At 39.1% G+C, this 18659-nt stretch overlaps 1 long non-coding RNA gene across 1 annotated transcript in view; it reads right to left on the bottom strand.

Annotated features, from left to right (window-relative positions):
- The window catches only part of LOC132539858 (uncharacterized), a 73475-nt gene extending 55154 nt beyond the window's left edge, over positions 1-18321 (bottom strand). Inside the window, exon 1 of the long non-coding RNA XR_009551124.1 lies at positions 18235-18321. This is a non-coding gene — a long non-coding RNA (uncharacterized LOC132539858). The remainder of the gene's footprint in view (positions 1-18234) is intronic.
- Between the last annotated feature and the right edge of the window lie 338 nt (positions 18322-18659).

The following is an 18659-nucleotide window of genomic DNA, read 5'->3' as shown; positions in this document are numbered from 1 at the left end:
GAGGTCATCAGATAGTCCCATCCCAGAAAACCATTGCCCTTCAGATCACACACACACACACACACACACACACACACACACACACCTGTTAAATATTATTGACTAACATATTTGACAATATGTTTGAGAGTCATTATTTTAAAACATCATTGGTATCTGTATGAATGTTTTCCTTAAACCTAGAAATGACACTCCTATTAGATCAGTAATTGCTTCTGGGATGACAAAAAGAAAAAAAAATAGGGCAGTTAAGTTTAACACCATTGAAAAGAGTGCTTGCCACATTCTATGGATTTGCTTTTATTCTTGGTCTTTGGTACCTGTGTTTATAATATCTGTCGGTTATGAACTCCATCAAAACAGTGATTACGGATATGGTGTCTCAGGCAATTAATTAGGAGCCAATACTCAAAAAATTGTTACTGAAACTTCAGAGGTTGAAAGATGTCCTAAGTAGGTGGAATTCCTTTCAAGGAACTCTGTTCTAAGGAGCACTGCAATGTTCACAGAAAGATGTAAAGGATATCAATTGATCCAGTGGTTTCCGAAACTCTGCCCATGATCACATGGACCACTTTTAAGAATAAAGGTATCTGAGTATCATTCAAAATCCTATTAAATTTGGATTTGAAGGAATTTGAAGTGGAACAGATGATAAAGATCCAATGCTTAAAGAAAAAAATAATGTCCCAGGTGATTGTGAGGTACAATCAGGTTTACAAAACACTGCTTTAGGCAACTGCTTAATGATGCTGATTACTTGAGAGTTGATCATGGTAACAGGATTTGGAGAAGGAGTGAAAATAGTGATCATAGTTTGCACTACTGATCTAAGACAAATGGTCTAACAATGGAAAAAATATTTGAAATCTGGCCCATTCTAAGAAATGTAGGACATATGGTCATTGTGATATAAGAAGAAAAATGTCTGAGAAATTGCAGCTTAAAAGATAAGATGACCAGATGGTCTACATTGAGAAGCACCATCACTTGATTTCACATCTTGCATCTCTAATTTTCTCTTGCCTGTTACCTTCTCCTTAAGCTATCTCAACACCCTTTTTCCTTCCTTTTATCACTGAATTTCCCCAACTGCCCCATATGTTTGGAAACCCTCCTCTAATCCCTTGTCATCAGTTTCAGAACTGATTTGCTGGCTGAAATCAGCCTAGCTCAGTTATCATTTACTTTGTAAATAATTTTAAAAAAGACCTAATTCCTCCTTAGGTAGCTGGATGTACCCACTTTATCCCTGAAACAAGCCAGGAAGTCAAAGTCGGTATCACCAGCTGACTAATAATATTTGCATGAACTTCTATTTATCACTTATCACTATAAAGATGACAAAAAACAAAACTGAAAATATTAAACATTTCTCTAATTCAGTGCTCTGATTATTGCAATCAATGGGCTATATGATTATCTACCATATGTATCTTCAATATCATGCTTTCCATTTTCCTCAATCTGTTATAATATAACAATGATAAATATATTCCATATGATTATAATTACATATAATAAAAAGGCACTTAGAGGCACTTCTGGAGATGTGGCCATGGAACAGCAGTTACATCACATAATTCCCCTGATCAACAAATTAAAGTAATAATAATAATAATAATAAACCTGAAAACTTGCCAATGGCAACTGGCATCTCTTAAGAACTCACTCATCCTCCAAACCTTCGGACATCTAGTCTTTGATAAGGGGGCCCAAGGTATTACATGGAGGAAGGAAGCTCTTTTCAATAAATGGTGTAGGGAAAACTGTGTTGAAACATGCAGAAGAATGAAACTGAACCACCTTATCTCACCAGAAACAAAAATCAACTCCAAGTGGATCAAGGACATGGATGTTAGACCAGAAACAATCAAATACTTAGAGGAAAACATTGGTGGAACACTTTCCCACCTAAACCCCAAGGACAACTTTGATGAAACAAACCCAATTGCAAGGAAGACTAGAGCAGAAACAAACCAATGGGACTACATCAAATTGAAAAGCTTCTGCACAGCCAAAGAAACTATGACACAAACAAAGAGACCCCTCACAGAATGGGAAAAGATCTTCACATGCCATACATCAGGTAAGAGACTAATAACCAAAATATACAAAGAGCTCAGCAAACCTAGCAACAAAAAAGCAAATGACCCCATCCAAAAATGGGCAGAGGATATGAAGAGAACATTAACTACAGAAGAGATCCAAAAGGCTAACAAACACATCAAAAATTTAAATTACTTAAGCAGAGCTCCAAGGCACATTGGATCAACAATGGTAGAGAATATTCCATCCTCCAAAGGGAGGCTGGACAATATACTCTATGCTACTCCTGAGGAAGATGGGTCCTGATATTGGGGCAGCTTGAACGTTCTTACTTATGGCCACAGAATGTGAGCTCATATCTACAGGGATGCAGAGGTCACATAGACTCCTAAGCTGAATATGGGCTCCAGATCACATCAAATCAATGGGGTTTACAATCAACAATATTTATGCACCTTTCCCACATTTGGGAGCTACTCTCTTCCCTGATCCAGCTTTCTGGTCCTTCTGTCAGCCATGACATCACCTCCCCAGACAATAATTAGAACCCACCTGCATATCATATTTCAGGCTCAGGAAAAAAAAAAAAACTAGTATAGCCACAGGCCCTTTGGAATATAACTAAAATATGTCTACTAGATATCTACAAAATGGAGAGCCCCCAACTCTGCACTATTCCAGCCTTCAGGTCCATGATTGGCCAACAATTTGTTTGGCTTTGTGTGTTAACTCTCTTTTCAACCACCAGGTTCCAGATGCTAGCATAATGCTGACCAGACTTCCTCCAGATGGTAGCATGATGCCGACTAGACTTCCCTGGACAGACAACCCCACCAATGTGTCCTGGAGCTCTGCTTCCCCAGAGCCCCATCCCACTAGAGAAAGAGAGAGACAGGCTAGGAGTATGGATCGACTTGTCAATGCCCATGTTCAGTGGGGAAGCAATTACAGAAGCCAGACCTTCCACCTTCTGCACCCCACAATGACCTTGGGTCCATACTCCCAGAGGGATAAAGAACAGGAAAGCTATCAGGGAAGGGAATAGGATACAAAGTTCTGGTGGTAGGAATTGTGTGGAGTTGTACCCCTCTTATCCTATGGTTTAGTCAATGTTTCCTTTTGATAAATAAAAATTAAAAACATAAATAAAAGAAAATCACTCATCTAAAGGTGAATGCAAGTATAATTGTCAGTGGATGGGAAAAAATAGGTGAAGAAAAGATTCTCAGGATTTAAGAAGCTAAGCTTAGTGGCACCTTTTGCTATTTTGGTACTTACATAGCAGAAACATTGTAGGTGGCAGGAAGGCCAGGAATTTCTGGTCTTTTAACCGGTGACCTCAGAGGTATCATATTGAACTGCTGGCAGGGCTCAGCACTATCTAGGGGGGATAAAAACTAGACAAGAACTAAAACTGTATGTGCTGCTCAAGTCCTGATACCTCAGAAAATAGAGACTACTTGTTTTCTGAGCATGCAGGAGTGCTCAAAAGCAATTCTCCCATGTTGTTACTTCTTGGAGCCTGGAAACACGGCAGCAAGACCTGATATTGACATAGGGACTAAAGAGGCTGATGATATGTCCCCTTCCCCCTCTCCCACCACGATCTATAAACAGATACAGATATACAAAGATACTCCTAACTACCTTTACCATAGTGGTTTCTCATATGATATTGAAGATGGATGTTGAATTAAATTTTAAAAAGAAAGCTCAATAAGAGAAAGAATTCACTATGTGGTCGACTGAAAATAAGAGTTTGTTCCAGTATTTCAAAACTTTGTTCTCTCATTTCTTAGCTAAGCAGTTCCGCAAGGTAATGATAACAATCGGTTTTATTTACAGTATTTATTTTTAGGTCCAAGCACAGGGGTGCCTAGAAGAGCACACACATGACTGTGTGTGAAGATCCAGGTGCTAGTTCGCAGTCCGCAGCTGCAAGGGACAGTGTGTCAGCCACGCCCCCATCTCTCTGTCTCTCTCTCTGTTTTTTTTTTATTTTAAAGAAATTTTATATTTTATTTTATTTTATTTATTCCCTTTTGTTGCCCTTGTTGTTTTATTGTTGTATTATTGTTGTTGTCGTCGTTGTTGGATAGGACAGAGAGAAATGGAGAGAGGAGGGGAAGACAGAGAGGAGGAGAGAAAGACAGACACCTGCAGACCTGCTTCACCGTCTGTGAAGCGACTCCCCTGCAGGTGGGGAGCCGGGACTCGAACCGGGATCCTTATGCTGGTCCTTGTGCTTGGCGCCACCTGCGCTTAACCCACTGCGCTACAGCCCGACTCCCTCTCTCTCTGTTTTTATCTCTCATTCTGTATCACCCTGTATCAAAGAAGAAGGAAAGAAAACAGGGCCACTGGGAGCAGTGGCATGGGCAGGCACAAAGTCCCAGCAATAGCCCTGGTAATAAGTATAGATAAATAAATATTTATTTTTATCATTATCACTGTCATTATAGTCACTCACTAAGTGCTATGTTAAGTGTTGCTGTTATGTTATCTCACCTATTATTTTTGACATGTCATATTACTGAGGGAAGTAATCATTTATAAAACAGGAGTCATATGAATACAGTCACCTTTCTTGCCCTCCCAAGAGTTGTTCATTCAACACACCCACCGTTAATTACAATCTTCCTCCACCATTATGCACTGGGTACCTACATCTTTTCAGCTACCACCTGCCTCCTGCCTTCAGAGTCCACATGAGATTGCAGTTGCACAGCTAGTATAAATTTCACCTTGTATTTTACCTTTCTTAGTTCCTTAAATTCCACCTCTGAGTCAGGTCATCTGGTACATGTCTTTTTGCTTCTGGCTTATCTCATTATGATTCCAAGATGTAGCAAAAGAGAAGATTTCATGATTTATTTTTACAGCTGAGAAATATCCCATTATGTATTTATATACAAACAACATTCTTACCCACTCATCTGTTGTTAGACATATGGGCTACATCCAAATGTGGGCTATTACACACAGTACTGCTACGAAAAAGACACACAGAGGCCAGTGGGATAGAATTGAGAGCCCAGAAATAAGCTCTCATACCTATAATAGAGAGAGGACACAAACAGAATCTTCATGAAAGAAGATATTCAGTAGCCAACAGACATATGAAGAAATGTTCAGTCACTATCAAGACAAGGAGATATTATATCATACCTGGTAAGATGTCATACATTTCCAGAGCCTTACCCCAGTAGGGGAAGATAGAAACAGGCTAGGGATATAGATCTACCTGCCAATGCCCATGTCCAGCAGAGAAGCAGTTACAGAAGCCAGATCTCCCACCTTCTGCACCCCATAAGGCTCTTTGTTCCATACTCCCAGTGGGATAAAGAATAGGGAAACTTCCAATGGAGGGGAGGGGATACGAAACTCTGGCAGTGGGAATTGCGTGGAATTGTACCCCTCTTATCCCACAATCTTGTCGATCATTATTAAATGACTAATTTAAAAAAAAAGTTCAAAGTTGAAAAAAAAAAAAAGGACAGAAACAAGTAGTATTGAGGATATATGAAGAAGGACACCCTGCTACACTGCTGGTGGGGATGTGATCTGTTCCAGCCCCCTGTGCTCAGAACAAACCTACCTAGAATCCTTCCCTAGAGATTTACTGAAAGGACATGAGGAATAACCAAAGAGATCTGTGTGCATGTGTATTCATGGTAGCACTGTCTGTGAAAGCTCATCTTTTTATTTTTTTTAACTTTGAGAAGTAACGTAAGCTACCCATATTTAACAGAAGTGGAACATGAGACAGGAAAATCAGCTGTCTTGAGCAAATTTCCACAAATCAAGTGTGCTTGAGCCAGTCATGCTAGTAAATGTTATGCACTAGCACTTGAGGGTCAGGGAAGAGTTTTGATATGCACCATATTAATTCCAATGTGTAACTACTCCCAGGAAAGGTTTTCAAGCTACCAACATGATGTAACTAAACATGGAATCAGCAGAAAATGGGCACAATTCCATTCTGTCCCCAGCTATGTCAATAATTCTACCATATCATGAGTTAAGTCTAGGTCAGCTTTATTTTAAAAGTAAAAATATTAATCTCTTGCAACATTCCTGGGAACATATGAATATGAGAATTGAACACTAGCTATGTCTCTAACTTAACAGAGTCAATTTGTAGAAACCAGCTTCCTTTTCATTTATTGAAAAGTAAAATGTAGAGAAACGTCATCAAAACAGCCTGTTGTTACCATGTAAAATCAGAATCAAAAGTGAAAGTGCTTTGTGGACAACTTTGAAAGCTGAATTACATGAAGTATAACAAGTCTACTGATGGAAAGTTTCAGCACTCTTTCAGGATGGGCCCTAACTTCTTTCTACTTAAGATTTCTTTTTCTAAAACCAAATGTCATAATACAATAAAGCAAAGCCATACTATGCAGTCTTCAACTGTAACATCCCCCCCCTTTCTCTCCTGACTTTTTCATCTGTATACTGCATTGTGCTAAAACCATTCAAAAGTCTTTGGTTACTTTCCAAAATGCCCTAATAGTCATCCTCTAGGACTGCAGTTGTAAATCAAGTCAATATTGATAATACCCATCTGATTATTACCAATGAAAGGTAATCTAAAAAAAAAAGATATATACATGTTTAAAATTGATTCCAAGTCACACACAAGTGCCCTTGTGTAAAAAAGAAGTGAAAGGGAAAAAAATGAAGTTTTAAAGATAATCATTAGCCTGTGACACTCCACAACTGAATGTAAGGGGGAAAGAAGCTGATAATAATAATTTAAAAAAATCTAATAAGCATTTTACTGGATACCTGAGCTCTTTCACCATAAGAATCAAAATGTATTCTTTAAAAATGTAACAAAGGGAGTCAGGCAGTAGCACAGTGGGTTAAGCGCAGTTGGCACAAATCTCAAGGACTGGCCTGAGGATCCGGGTTCGAGCCCCTGGCTCCCCACCTGCAGGAGAGTTGCTTCACAGGCGGTGAAGCAGGTCTGTAGGTGTTTAACTTTCTCTCCCCCTCTTTGTCTCCCCTCCTCTCTCCATTTCTCTCTGTCCTATCTAACAACGACGACATCAATAACTACAACAACAATAAAAAACAACAAGAACAACAAAAGGGAAAATAAATTAAAAAAAATTAAAAACGTATCAGAAAGATATTTCATGGACAAACTTCAAAATACTATAAAAGTATAAAGCTTTCAGGCTTGATAGGAACTGTGGGGGCCAGGTGGTGGTGCACACATATTACAATGTATAAGGACCCGGGTTCAAGTTGCCAATCCCTACCTGCAGGGGGGAGTCTTATGGTGGAGCAGTACTGCAGGTGTCTCTCTCTCTCTCTCTCTCTCTCTTTCTCTCTCTCTCTCTCTCTATTCCCTTCTCTAGATACCCTTTCCCCTCGATTTCTGGCAGTCTCTATCAAATAATAAAGATAATAAAAAAGAGAAAAAGAAAAGAAACTTGGGAGACCTCATGCAAAGACCAGAATCAGATCACCTCTCAATGTTTTAATCTAAACTTGATCATCTAAGAGTATTTGTTAAGATCTCATGTGAAAAAAAGAAATGTTCTTCTAGGCATGAAACTAGTCTTAATCCATCTTTCAAATAGTATTATACCTTCAAGACAGTGAAAAGTTAGGCAAATTTCCTTTGGAATTTTTATTATTAAGCAAGAAGGAAAAATAGTGAAAGATAGTTCGAGGGAGAAAAAGTGTCTTTTCTCATGGTAGCATAGTGTGGAAAATGATACAATGTCAAGAACTTATTGTGTATATTTTTTCTTCCTCTTCTCCAGCTATCCCAGGTCTGGAAAACAGTCACGATGGAGTTGAGTGAATTCTGCTTCCCAATACAAGCATAAAATAAATGGACTCAACAATTTTAATAATTTTTACGTACCAAATAAACAGATCATGCTGGCATTTATATTCAAGGCTCACCTAGCTACTCCACTAGTGTAAGCGGCATAATCTGACTCCCTGTAACAATAGTTCATACTCTTTCAATATAAGATGGTTCACACATACTGACTTTCAGAGGAGTCTGGTATAATCTATAGGAATATTTGCTGAATTTGCCTTCCCCCCCTACATCCTGGGGTATAATCTGTGACTTTAAAGTTGCAATTGTGAAAGTCAAATGTAACTTTATTTTGAATAACACTACAGTTAATCTTATTTAAATAATGTCATATGCACAACCTTACAAATGTTCTTCTCACCACTTATTGTTCTTCTCAGCAAACTTATAAGATATAATTACTCCCATTGTACAGATATTTCAAAGCACAGAGTGTTGAGGCAAATTTCCCAAGGGTACACAGCTATGAAGGGATAGAGATGGTTTTATGTTTTTAAAAAATATTTTATCTATTAATATATTTTTTTAATTTTATAGGACAGAGAGAAATTGAGAGACAGATGAAGACAGACAGAGACACCTGCAGCATTGATTCACTGCTCAAGAAGCTTCCCCACTACGGGTGGGCGCCAGGATCCTTGCTCACTGTAATGTGTGTGCTCAACCATGTGCACTGCCACCAGACTCTGAGATGGTTTTCCAATCAGCACAGCTAACTGCAGATCCTAACCTCTTAATCCTAATAGCATGTTGCTTACTATAAGCACAACAAAAGCAAAGTTCTGTTTGACAATCAAATCAAGTAAAAGCAACAATATAATTCATTAATGTCCTGATATTTCTTGCTTCTATACTGGTTGAACAAGGACTTGGCAACATTACTGCCATCATGCTTACTCTGTTTCTGGATACCTGTGAAGGCGTATTTACAAGTATTTGCTCTCAGGCAGGCTGGGAGTATGGATCTACCTGCCAATACCCATGTTCAGCGGGGAAGCAATTACAGAAGCCAGACCTTCCACCTTCTGCACCCCACAATGACCACAATGACGATGTCCATACTCCCAGAGGGATAAAGAATAGGAAAGTAAGTTATCAAGGGAGGGGATGGGATACGGAGTTCTGGTGGTGGGAATTGTGTGGAGTTGTATCCCTCTTATCCTATGGTTTTGCCAGTGTTTCCTTTTTACAAATAAAATAAAATACATATTAAAAAAAACAAGTATTTGCTCTCACTAAGGTCTCGCTCTTCTCTTCTATAACATAAAGATAATAACAACTAGTGTAATCACATTCTCAGTGCTGTGCATTCCAAACACTTTCCATACATTAATTTATCAAATTCTATGGAGTTAGTACTATCATTAATGCTAATGATACCCAAAGAGTAGTAGGATATTTTATGTATGTAAAGAACTTCGAAAAATTCCTGACATAGCATGCCAATAGATATTAGCCTGCAAACGCATCACTCACAGACACTCAAATTGTACAACATTTTAAGGTCACACTGTTATGATGGCCACCATAACTGAATTGTAGATACTGCTGCAAGTCAGTGGAATGGTAGAAAAATGCAAGTTGGCTAGGGACCTAGATTTATATCAGTGCTCTAATGCAATATAAATTTATAAAATCGCAACAAAAAAGATTTACTGATAACTTCATGATAATGGCTAAAGCAACAGATATGCATACAGAATTGAAGGAAACTTCAGTTTAGAGGTCTCTTACTTTTCTCGGCTTCTAATTTTTTTAAATCAGTTTTATTACTTAACAACTTTGACTTTGACCAGTTGTCAAGCCACATCTATTCCTTTGCTTATTCACTTGAAAAATATTGATAACAAAAATGTCTCCCTTTACAAGGTTATAAAATGACATAATAATAAGTATCTTACAGGATTTGGGGTTCAAATGACACAATGTACTTAAAATTTGACACACACTTAAAAGTAGTTTATAAAATTATTTCATCAGGGGGAGGGAGAGGAAGATGGCGGCCTGAGAAGTTGCTGGCAGCGAGCGCTCTGACGGCATCGTCGGCAACGGTAGGATTTTCTGCCTTTAGCAGGCCAGTTAATAAGGGGTGACACCAAAGAGGGGGTACAATTTAATTTGGGTTAAGAATTAGAGTAAAGGTGACACGGACTAGCGGGGCTCCAGAATTCCCAGGGCGCCGGGCAAGGAGAGTGCGCCGGGCATTGTCCTCCGCCCGCCCAGGAAGGCGGCTCCTCCGCCGGTTGCAGAGCACGGCGGGCAGAGGACCCGGAGAGAGCACTTTAGCTCGGGGGCTTCCTCTTGGGAGAATCCAGGGTCCACCGTGACCCTGAGAGCAGATCCAAAGACTTCTTGAGTATAGCTCTCATTGGATCAAAGGATTTGGAGCTAGTTTTCATTTTTGAGAAATCCTTTAAAAAAGTCTGGAGGGGGGGGTTTCCCGGAAGATGGCGGACAAAGGAGAAGTGGCTAGCCTTTGAGCTACGGACACATCTCCTGTAAACAATAGGATTTTCTGCCTTTAGCAGGCCAGCCAATAAGGGGCCACAGCAGTCATACCAAAGAGCTGTCTATAACTTAATTTGGGTTAAGAATTAGAGTAGGGGAAAAAAATTCTTTTTTCTTCCTTTTAATTTTCAAGCATACATCCTTCCCGCCGCTCCCCCCCCCACCACCATAAGCAGTGCCTGGGACCAGCTACTAGCAGGATACCCCATACCACCAAACAGGGTTTTTTTTTTTTTTTTTAAACTCACTGATAACACATTTGGGAAGTTCCTCGCACTGCTCTTTAATTACAACCCTTCTTCTTATATTCTCCCTTTTCTCTCTCTTATCTCTCTCTATCTCTTTTTTTTATTTTTTATTATTATTATTTTTTTTTTATCTTGTCATACACTTCTTTCTTCTTTGCCTTTCTGAATTTGTGAATTACTTTGGGGAAGAAATCTGACCCAGAGTGGACTCTCTATGTGTGTATCTCTGCTCTAGTTCCCTTTACACTCTTGTTACCCTAGAATATACACTGGATAGTAGATTTTCATAACTGTCTATTCTTGCTATCCTCTCTTTCTTTTCTCTTTCTTCACTGGGATTTGGTTACTATTTTTTCACGGACTGGAGAAATTGTTTGGCTAACTGGTAATGATTAAACTCCTTCAATACTTACTTCAGTTGCTACTGTAATTCCGGAGGTTGGTGAGTGCAATTGTCATAAAGGTATTTAGTACAGTGTTACTTGTGCTCAAAACACAACAACTGAGGAACAACAGAGCATTAAAAAAAAAAAGAGAGAAACACATAAATAAAAAAAATGGGTAGATTAAAAACAAATAAAACTGCTACCCCAATGAATGAAGACAAGAGCCCAGAAGAAACCATAAATCAGTCAGAAGTAACCATAGATAAGAAAAGTATGCAAGCAATAATAAACTTATTAATCACAGAAATGAAAACAACATTGGAGGAAAGGAATGGCAGTATTAGGGAAACAACAGTTGAGACACCCAAGGAAAATACTGATTATCTTGAGACAATTAGAGAACTGAAAGCTGAAATAGCTGTAATGAAGAAAGAAGCTGAGGCAAGGGAAAGCAGACTAACAGAAGCAGAAAACAGAATTAGTCAGACAGAGGATGAGTTAGAGAAAACTAAGAAAGAGGTGAAAGAGCTTAAAAAGAGATTGAGAGACACTGAAAACAACAACAGAGACATATGGGATGATCTCAAAAGAAGTAACATTCGTATAATTGGCCTGCCAGAGGAAGAAAGAGAGGAAGGGGAAGCAAACATTCTAGAGGAAATAATACAAGAAAATTTCCCAGACCTGAATAACAGAAAGGATATCAAGGTGCAAGAGGCCCAGAGAGTACCAAACAGAATCAACCCAGACCTGAAAACACCAAGACACATCATAGTCACAATGAGAAGAAGTAAGGATAAAGAAAGGATCCTAAAGGCTGCAAGAGAGAAACAAAAAGTCACATACAGGGGAAAACCCATAAGACTTTCTGCAGATTTCTCCACTCAAACTCTAAAAGCCAGAAGGGAGTGGCAAGATATCTATCGAGCCCTGAATGAAAAAGGGTTTCAACCAAGGATAATATATCCTGCTAGACTTTCATTCAAGCTAGATGGAGGGATCAAAACCTTCTTAGACAAACAACAGTTAAAGGAGGCAACTATCACCAAGCCGGCCCTGAAAGAGGTACTAAAAGACCTCTTATAAACAAGAACATCACTATAATACTTGTAATATATCAGAGTAAACAAATCGTTTTTTAGAACAATGGCACTACAATACATTAAATCCATAATATCAATAAATGTCAATGGCTTAAACTCACCCATCAAAAGGCACAGGGTGGGGGGATGGATCAGAAAACATAACCCAACCATATGCTGCTTGCAAGAATCCCATCTGTCACAACAAGATAAACACAGACTTAAAGTGAAAGGATGGAAAACTATCATACAGGCTAACGGTCCACAAAAAAGGGCAGGAACAGCCATTCTCATCTCAGACACGATAGATTTTAAATTAAATAAAGTAATAAAAGATAGGCAAGGACATTACATAATGATTAGAGGATCAATCAGCCAAGAAGACTTAACAATTATTAACATCTATGCACCCAACGAGGGACCATCTAAATACATTAAACACCTACTGAAAGAATTTCAAAAATACATCAATAGTAATACAATAATAGTGGGAGACTTCAATACCCCACTCTCACACTTAGACAGATCAACAAAGCAGAGAACCAATAAAGATACAAGAGAATTGAATGAAGAGATTGACAGACTAGACCTCTTGGACATTTTCAGACTCCTCCACCCCAAAAAACTGGAATACACCTTCTTTTCAAATCCACATAACACATACTCAAGGATAGACCACATGTTAGGCCACAAAGACAGCATCAATAAATTCAAGAGCATTGAAATCATCCCAAGTATCTTCTCAGACCACAGTGGAGTAAAACTAACTTTTAACAACAAACGGAAAATTATTAAAAGACATAGAATTTGGAAACTAAACAACATGCTCCTTAAGAACCACTGGGTCAGAGACTCACTCAAACAGGAAATTCAAATGTTCCTGGAAACTAATGAAAATGAAGACACAACCTATCAAAATATTTGGGACACAGCGAAAGCAGTACTGAGAGGGAAACTTATAGCCATACAATCACATATTAAACACCAAGAAGAAGCCCAAATGAACGACCTTACTAGACACCTCAAGGACTTAGAGGAAGAGGAACAAAGGAACCCTAAAGCAACCAGAAGGACAGAAATCACTAAAGTTAGAGCAGAAATAAACAACATCGAAAATAAAAGAACCATACAAAAGATCAATGAAGCCAAATGTTGGTTCTTTGAAAGATTAAACAAAATTGACAAACCCCTAGCCAGACTCACCAAACAAAAAAGAGAGAAGACTCAAATTAATAGAATTGTAAACGATGCAGGAGATATCACAACTGACACCACAGAAATCCAGAGAATTCTGCGAAACTTCTATAAAGAACTATATGCCACCAAGCTAGAGAATCTGGAAGAAATGGAACAATTCCTAGAAACCTATGCACTTCCAAAACTGAACCAAGAAGAACTACAAAATCTAAATGCACCAATCACAGACAAAGAAATTGAAACCGTTATTAAGAATCTCCCCAACAACAAAAGTCCTGGACCAGATGGCTTCACAAATGAATTCTACAAAACTTTCAGGAAACAGTTAATACCCATACTTCTTAAGCTATTCCATAAGATTGAAGAAACAGGAATACTCCCTTCCACCTTTTATGAAGCCAACATCACCCTGATACCAAAAGCTGATAGGGACAGAACAAAAAAGGAAAACTACAGACCAATATCTCTGATGAACATAGATGCCAAAATATTAAACAAGATCTTGGCCAACCGGATACAGCAACACATCAAAAAGATTGTTCATCATGACCAAGTGGGATTCATCCCAGGAATGCAAGGCTGGTTCAACATCCGTAAATCAATCAATGTCATTCATCACATCAATAAAAGCAAAGCCAAAAACCACATGATTATCTCAATAGATGCAGAGAAAGCCTTTGACAAAATCCAACACCCATTCATGCTCAAAACTCTACAGAAAATGGGAATAGATGGGAAATTCCTCAAGATAGTGGAGTCTATATATAGCAAACCTACAGCCAACATCATACTCAATGGAGAGAAGCTGAAAGCATTCCCCCTCAGATCGGGGACTAGACAGGGCTGTCCACTGTCACCGTTACTCTTCAACATAGTATTGGAAGTTCTTGCCATAGCAATCAGGCAAGAGAAAGAAATCAAAGGGATACAGATTGGAAGGGAAGAAGTCAAGCTCTCACTATTTGCAGATGATATGATAGTATACATAGAAAGACCTAAAGAATCCAGTAGAAAATTACTGGAAGTTGTTAGGCAATATAGCAAGGTATCAGGCTACAAAATCAATGTACAAAAATCAGTGGCATTTCTTTATGCAAACACTAAATCTGAAGAAGAAGACATCCAGAAATCACTCCCATTTACTGTTTCAGCAAAATCAATCAAATACCTAGGAATAAAGTTGACCAAAGAAGTGAAAGACTTGTATACTGAAAACTATGAGTCGCTACTCAAGGAGATAGAAACTGATACCAAGAAATGGAAAGATATCCCATGCTCATGGATTGGAAGAATAAATATCATCAAAATGAATATTCTCCCCAGAGCCATATACAAATTTAATGCAATACCCATCAAAGTTCCACCAGGCTTCTTTAAGAGAATAGAACAAACGCTACAATCATTTATCTGGAACCTGAAAACACCTAGAATTGCCAAAACCATCTTAAGGAAAAGAAACAGAAATGGAGGCATCACACTCCCAGACCTTAAACTATATTATAAAGCCATCATCATCAAAACAGCATGGTACTGGAACAAAAATAGGCATACAGACCAGTGGAACAGAATTGAAAGCCCAGAAGTAAATCCCAACACCTATGGGCATCTAATCTTTGATAAGGGGGCCCAAAGGATTAAATGGAAAAAGGAGGCTCTCTTCAATAAATGGTGCTGGGAAAACTGGGTTGAAACATGCAGAAGAATGAAATTGAACCACTTTATCTCACCAGAAACAAAAATCAACTCCAAATGGATCAAAGACCTAGATGTCAGACCAGAAACAATCAAATACTTAGAGGAAAACATTGGTAAAACACTTTCCCACATACACCTCAAGGACATCTTTGATGAATCAAACCCAATTGCAAGGAAGACCAAAGCAGAAACAAACCAATGGGACTACATCAAATTGAAAAGCTTCTGCACATCCAAAGAAACTATTAAACAAACAGAGAGACCCCTCACAGAATGGGAGAAGATCTTCACATGCCAGACATCAGACAAGAAACTAATCACCAAAATATATAAAGAACTCAGCAAACTTAGCACCAAAAAAGCAAATGACCCCATCCAAAAATGGGCAGAGGAAATGAACAAAACATTCACCACAGAGGAGATCCAAAAGGCTAACAAACATATGAAAAACTGCTCTAGGTCACTGATTATCAGAGAAATGCAAATCAAGACAACACTAAGATACCACCTCACTCCTGTAAGAATGGCATACATCAAAAAGGACAGCAGCAACAAATGCTGGAGAGGATGTGGGGACAGAGGAACCCTTTTACATTGCTGGTGGGAATGTAAATTGGTACAGCCTCTGTGGAGAGCAGTCTGGAAAACTCTCAGAAGGCTAGACATGGACCTTCCATATGACCCAATAATTCCTCTCCTGGGGTTATACCCCAAGGACTCCATAACACCCAACCAAAAAGAGGTGTGTACTCCTATGTTCATAGCAGCACAATTCATAATAGCTAAAACCTGGAAGCAACCCAGGTGCCCAACAACAGATGAGTGGCTGAGAAAGCTGTGGTATATATACACAATGGAATACTATGCAGCTATCAAGAACAATGAACCCACCTTCTCTGACCCATCTTGGACAGAGCTAGAAGGAATTATGTTAAGTGAATTAAGTCAGAAAGATAAAGATGAGTATGGGATGATCCCACTCATCAACAGAAGCTGACTAAGAAGATCTGAAAGGGAAACTAAAAGCAGGACCTGATCAAATTGTAAGTAGGGCACCAAAGTAAAAACCCAGTGGTGAGGGGTAGGCATGTAGCTTCCTGGGCCAGTGGGGGGTGGAAGTGGGCGGGAGGGATGGGTCACAGTCCTTTGGTGGTGGGAATGGTGTTTATGTACACTCCTAGCAAAATGTAGACATATAAATCAGTAGTTAATTAATATGAGAGGGGGAAATCAATTGTATGTCTCAAAGTTTCTCAAAAGACAAACTGAATCTTTTTAATATATAGGCTATGTATTTGATATGCGGACTCTCTCGAGAGCCTAGACCAAGTAGATTAGAAGCTTCCAATAGCACAGCTATATACAAGATACTGGGTACTGTCCAGGAAACCATAACAAAGGGACTTTTCAAAGTTAACCCAATTAACAAATAATATGATGATAATATTAACTATCGATTGTCTTTTTGAACCCTAAGACAGCAGGAACCTCACATCTTCACTATAGAGCCCCTACTTCCCCCAGTCCTGGAACCCTTGGATAGGGCCCACTTTCCCGTATGCATCTCCCAATCCAAACCAAACAACATTGCATCTGCCGATCACAAACTAACCAAAGCAACGATTGCTACCTCAACATGCTTCACCCCAGAATGTATCCAGAGACTTCACGTGTGGAATGACAACCCTTCAGCTTCATTACTCGGGTGAGACCTTTCCTTTAATAGTACACTCTAATTTCATCTCAGGTAGTTCACTTTCCAACAAAGTCCCATAACCTATATATACACCAGTTTCTGTGAGAGAGAGCTTATGTGCACACGTATCCATAAACTACTGCAAAATATATACCTGAAAGCAGGACTACACTAGAGTTTGCAGTGAGTACCTCCCTAACACTTCCTCTCCACTATTCCAAGCTTGGGATCCATGATTGCTCAACAAATTGTTTGGCTTCATATGTTAACTCTCTTTTCAATCACCAGGTTCCAGATGCCACCAGGATGCTGGCTAGGCTTCCCTGGATTGAAGACCCCACCAATGTGTCCTGGAGCTCAGCTTCCCCAGAGTCACACCCTACTAGGGAAAGAGAGAGGCAGACTGGGGGTATGGACCGACCAGTCAACGCCCATGTTCAGCGGGGAAGCAATTACAGAAGCCAGACCTTCTACCTTCTGCATCCCTCAACGACCCTGAGTCCATGCTCCCAGAGGGATAGAGAGTGGGAAAGCTATCAGGGGAGGGGGTGGGTTATGGGGATTGGGTGTTGGGAATTGTGTGGAGTTGTACCCCTCCTACCTTATGCTTTTGTTCACTAATCCTTTCTTAAATAAAAAATTAAAAAAAAAAAATTATTTCATCAGGCTAACAAAATAGCTCACTTGGGTAGTGTGTTGCTTGGCCATGCATGCAACCCAGGTTCAAGTCTGACCCCCAGGACATTGCAGAAGCTTTTAGTGTTGTGGTTTGTTTTCTCTCTCCCTCTCTCTCTCTCCCTCTGTCTCTCTCTCTCTCTCCTTCTCTCCCTCCCTCCCTTCCTCTGTCTAAAAAGATTTGCTTCAAGGAAAACAATGTAATACATTTTTGTAAGGAAAATATTAGTATTTTTAAAAATAAAATCAATGATCCACATGAAGTTCCAATAACTCTATTCCCAAAGTTTATGAAAGGATAACCAGTATGTCTGGGGCTCTTTGAATCACATCTCATGATCAGTGATCTAAAATGGAAAATTTCCTAAGGTATTATTTTTAATCATTATTAACCATCTGGCAACAGCATGAAGAAATAAATGGGTGGTCCGGGAGGTGGCACAGTGGCTAAGGCACTAGACTCTCAAGCATGAGGTCCTGAGTTCCATCCCCGGCAGCACATGTACCAGAGTGATGGCTGGTTCTTTCTCTCCCTCCTATCTTTCTCATAAATAAATAAATAAATTCTTTGAAAGAAAGAAAGAAAGAAAGAAAGAAAGAAAGAAAGAAAGAAAGAAAGAAAGAAAGAAATGGCACTCTAAAGAAAATTGAATTTAGTTATAAATCATGCTCAGCTGTTTTACTTGAAGGAGGGAATAACTAAATATTTACAGATTCACAACCTTCATAAACATTTCGTTTCCAATGTTGGGAAAAAAATTACACTTCAAAGCATATGGTCATTGTGGATCTTTATGATGAAATCAGAGAGACCCAGAACAACAAAGATGTATGCGAGGGCCAGGAGGTATACCTGAAGAGGGCCACAGACAATAGTGAGAAGCCAGGATCTTGTATGATGGGAACTAAGCCTGCGCAGGGAAAATCCCAGACTGCATTTCCTCCTCAAAAGTCTAGTTTCTCTCTCTCGTTTCCTCAGTGTTAGATTCTGAAACAGAATGTTGATCCCCATGGAAACTCTGACATGCACTCCGTTGCTTTGAGAATTACCGTGATTAATCTTAAACTGACATGGGACAGCACAAAGGGTCATGATGAAATTTGAAGTCATAAAACTTGAATAAATCCCATTGGCCCAAAGTAGAGCCATACGTAAGATGTGAAAACTAAGGATGATTCTTCACACTAGCTTTCTTATCCCAAGAGCAGTCCAGAATCACAGGGATTGCTGATGTCTTCTAAAAATACCCCACTCTCAAAACACTTAATTTGGTGTTA

This window comes from Erinaceus europaeus, chromosome 8 (assembly GCF_950295315.1).
Source record: "Erinaceus europaeus chromosome 8, mEriEur2.1, whole genome shotgun sequence".
NCBI classification, from domain to species: Eukaryota; Metazoa; Chordata; class Mammalia; order Eulipotyphla; family Erinaceidae; genus Erinaceus; species Erinaceus europaeus.
Note: the sequence above shows the minus strand (reverse complement) of the source record. Positions and strands in the feature narration are given on the sequence as shown.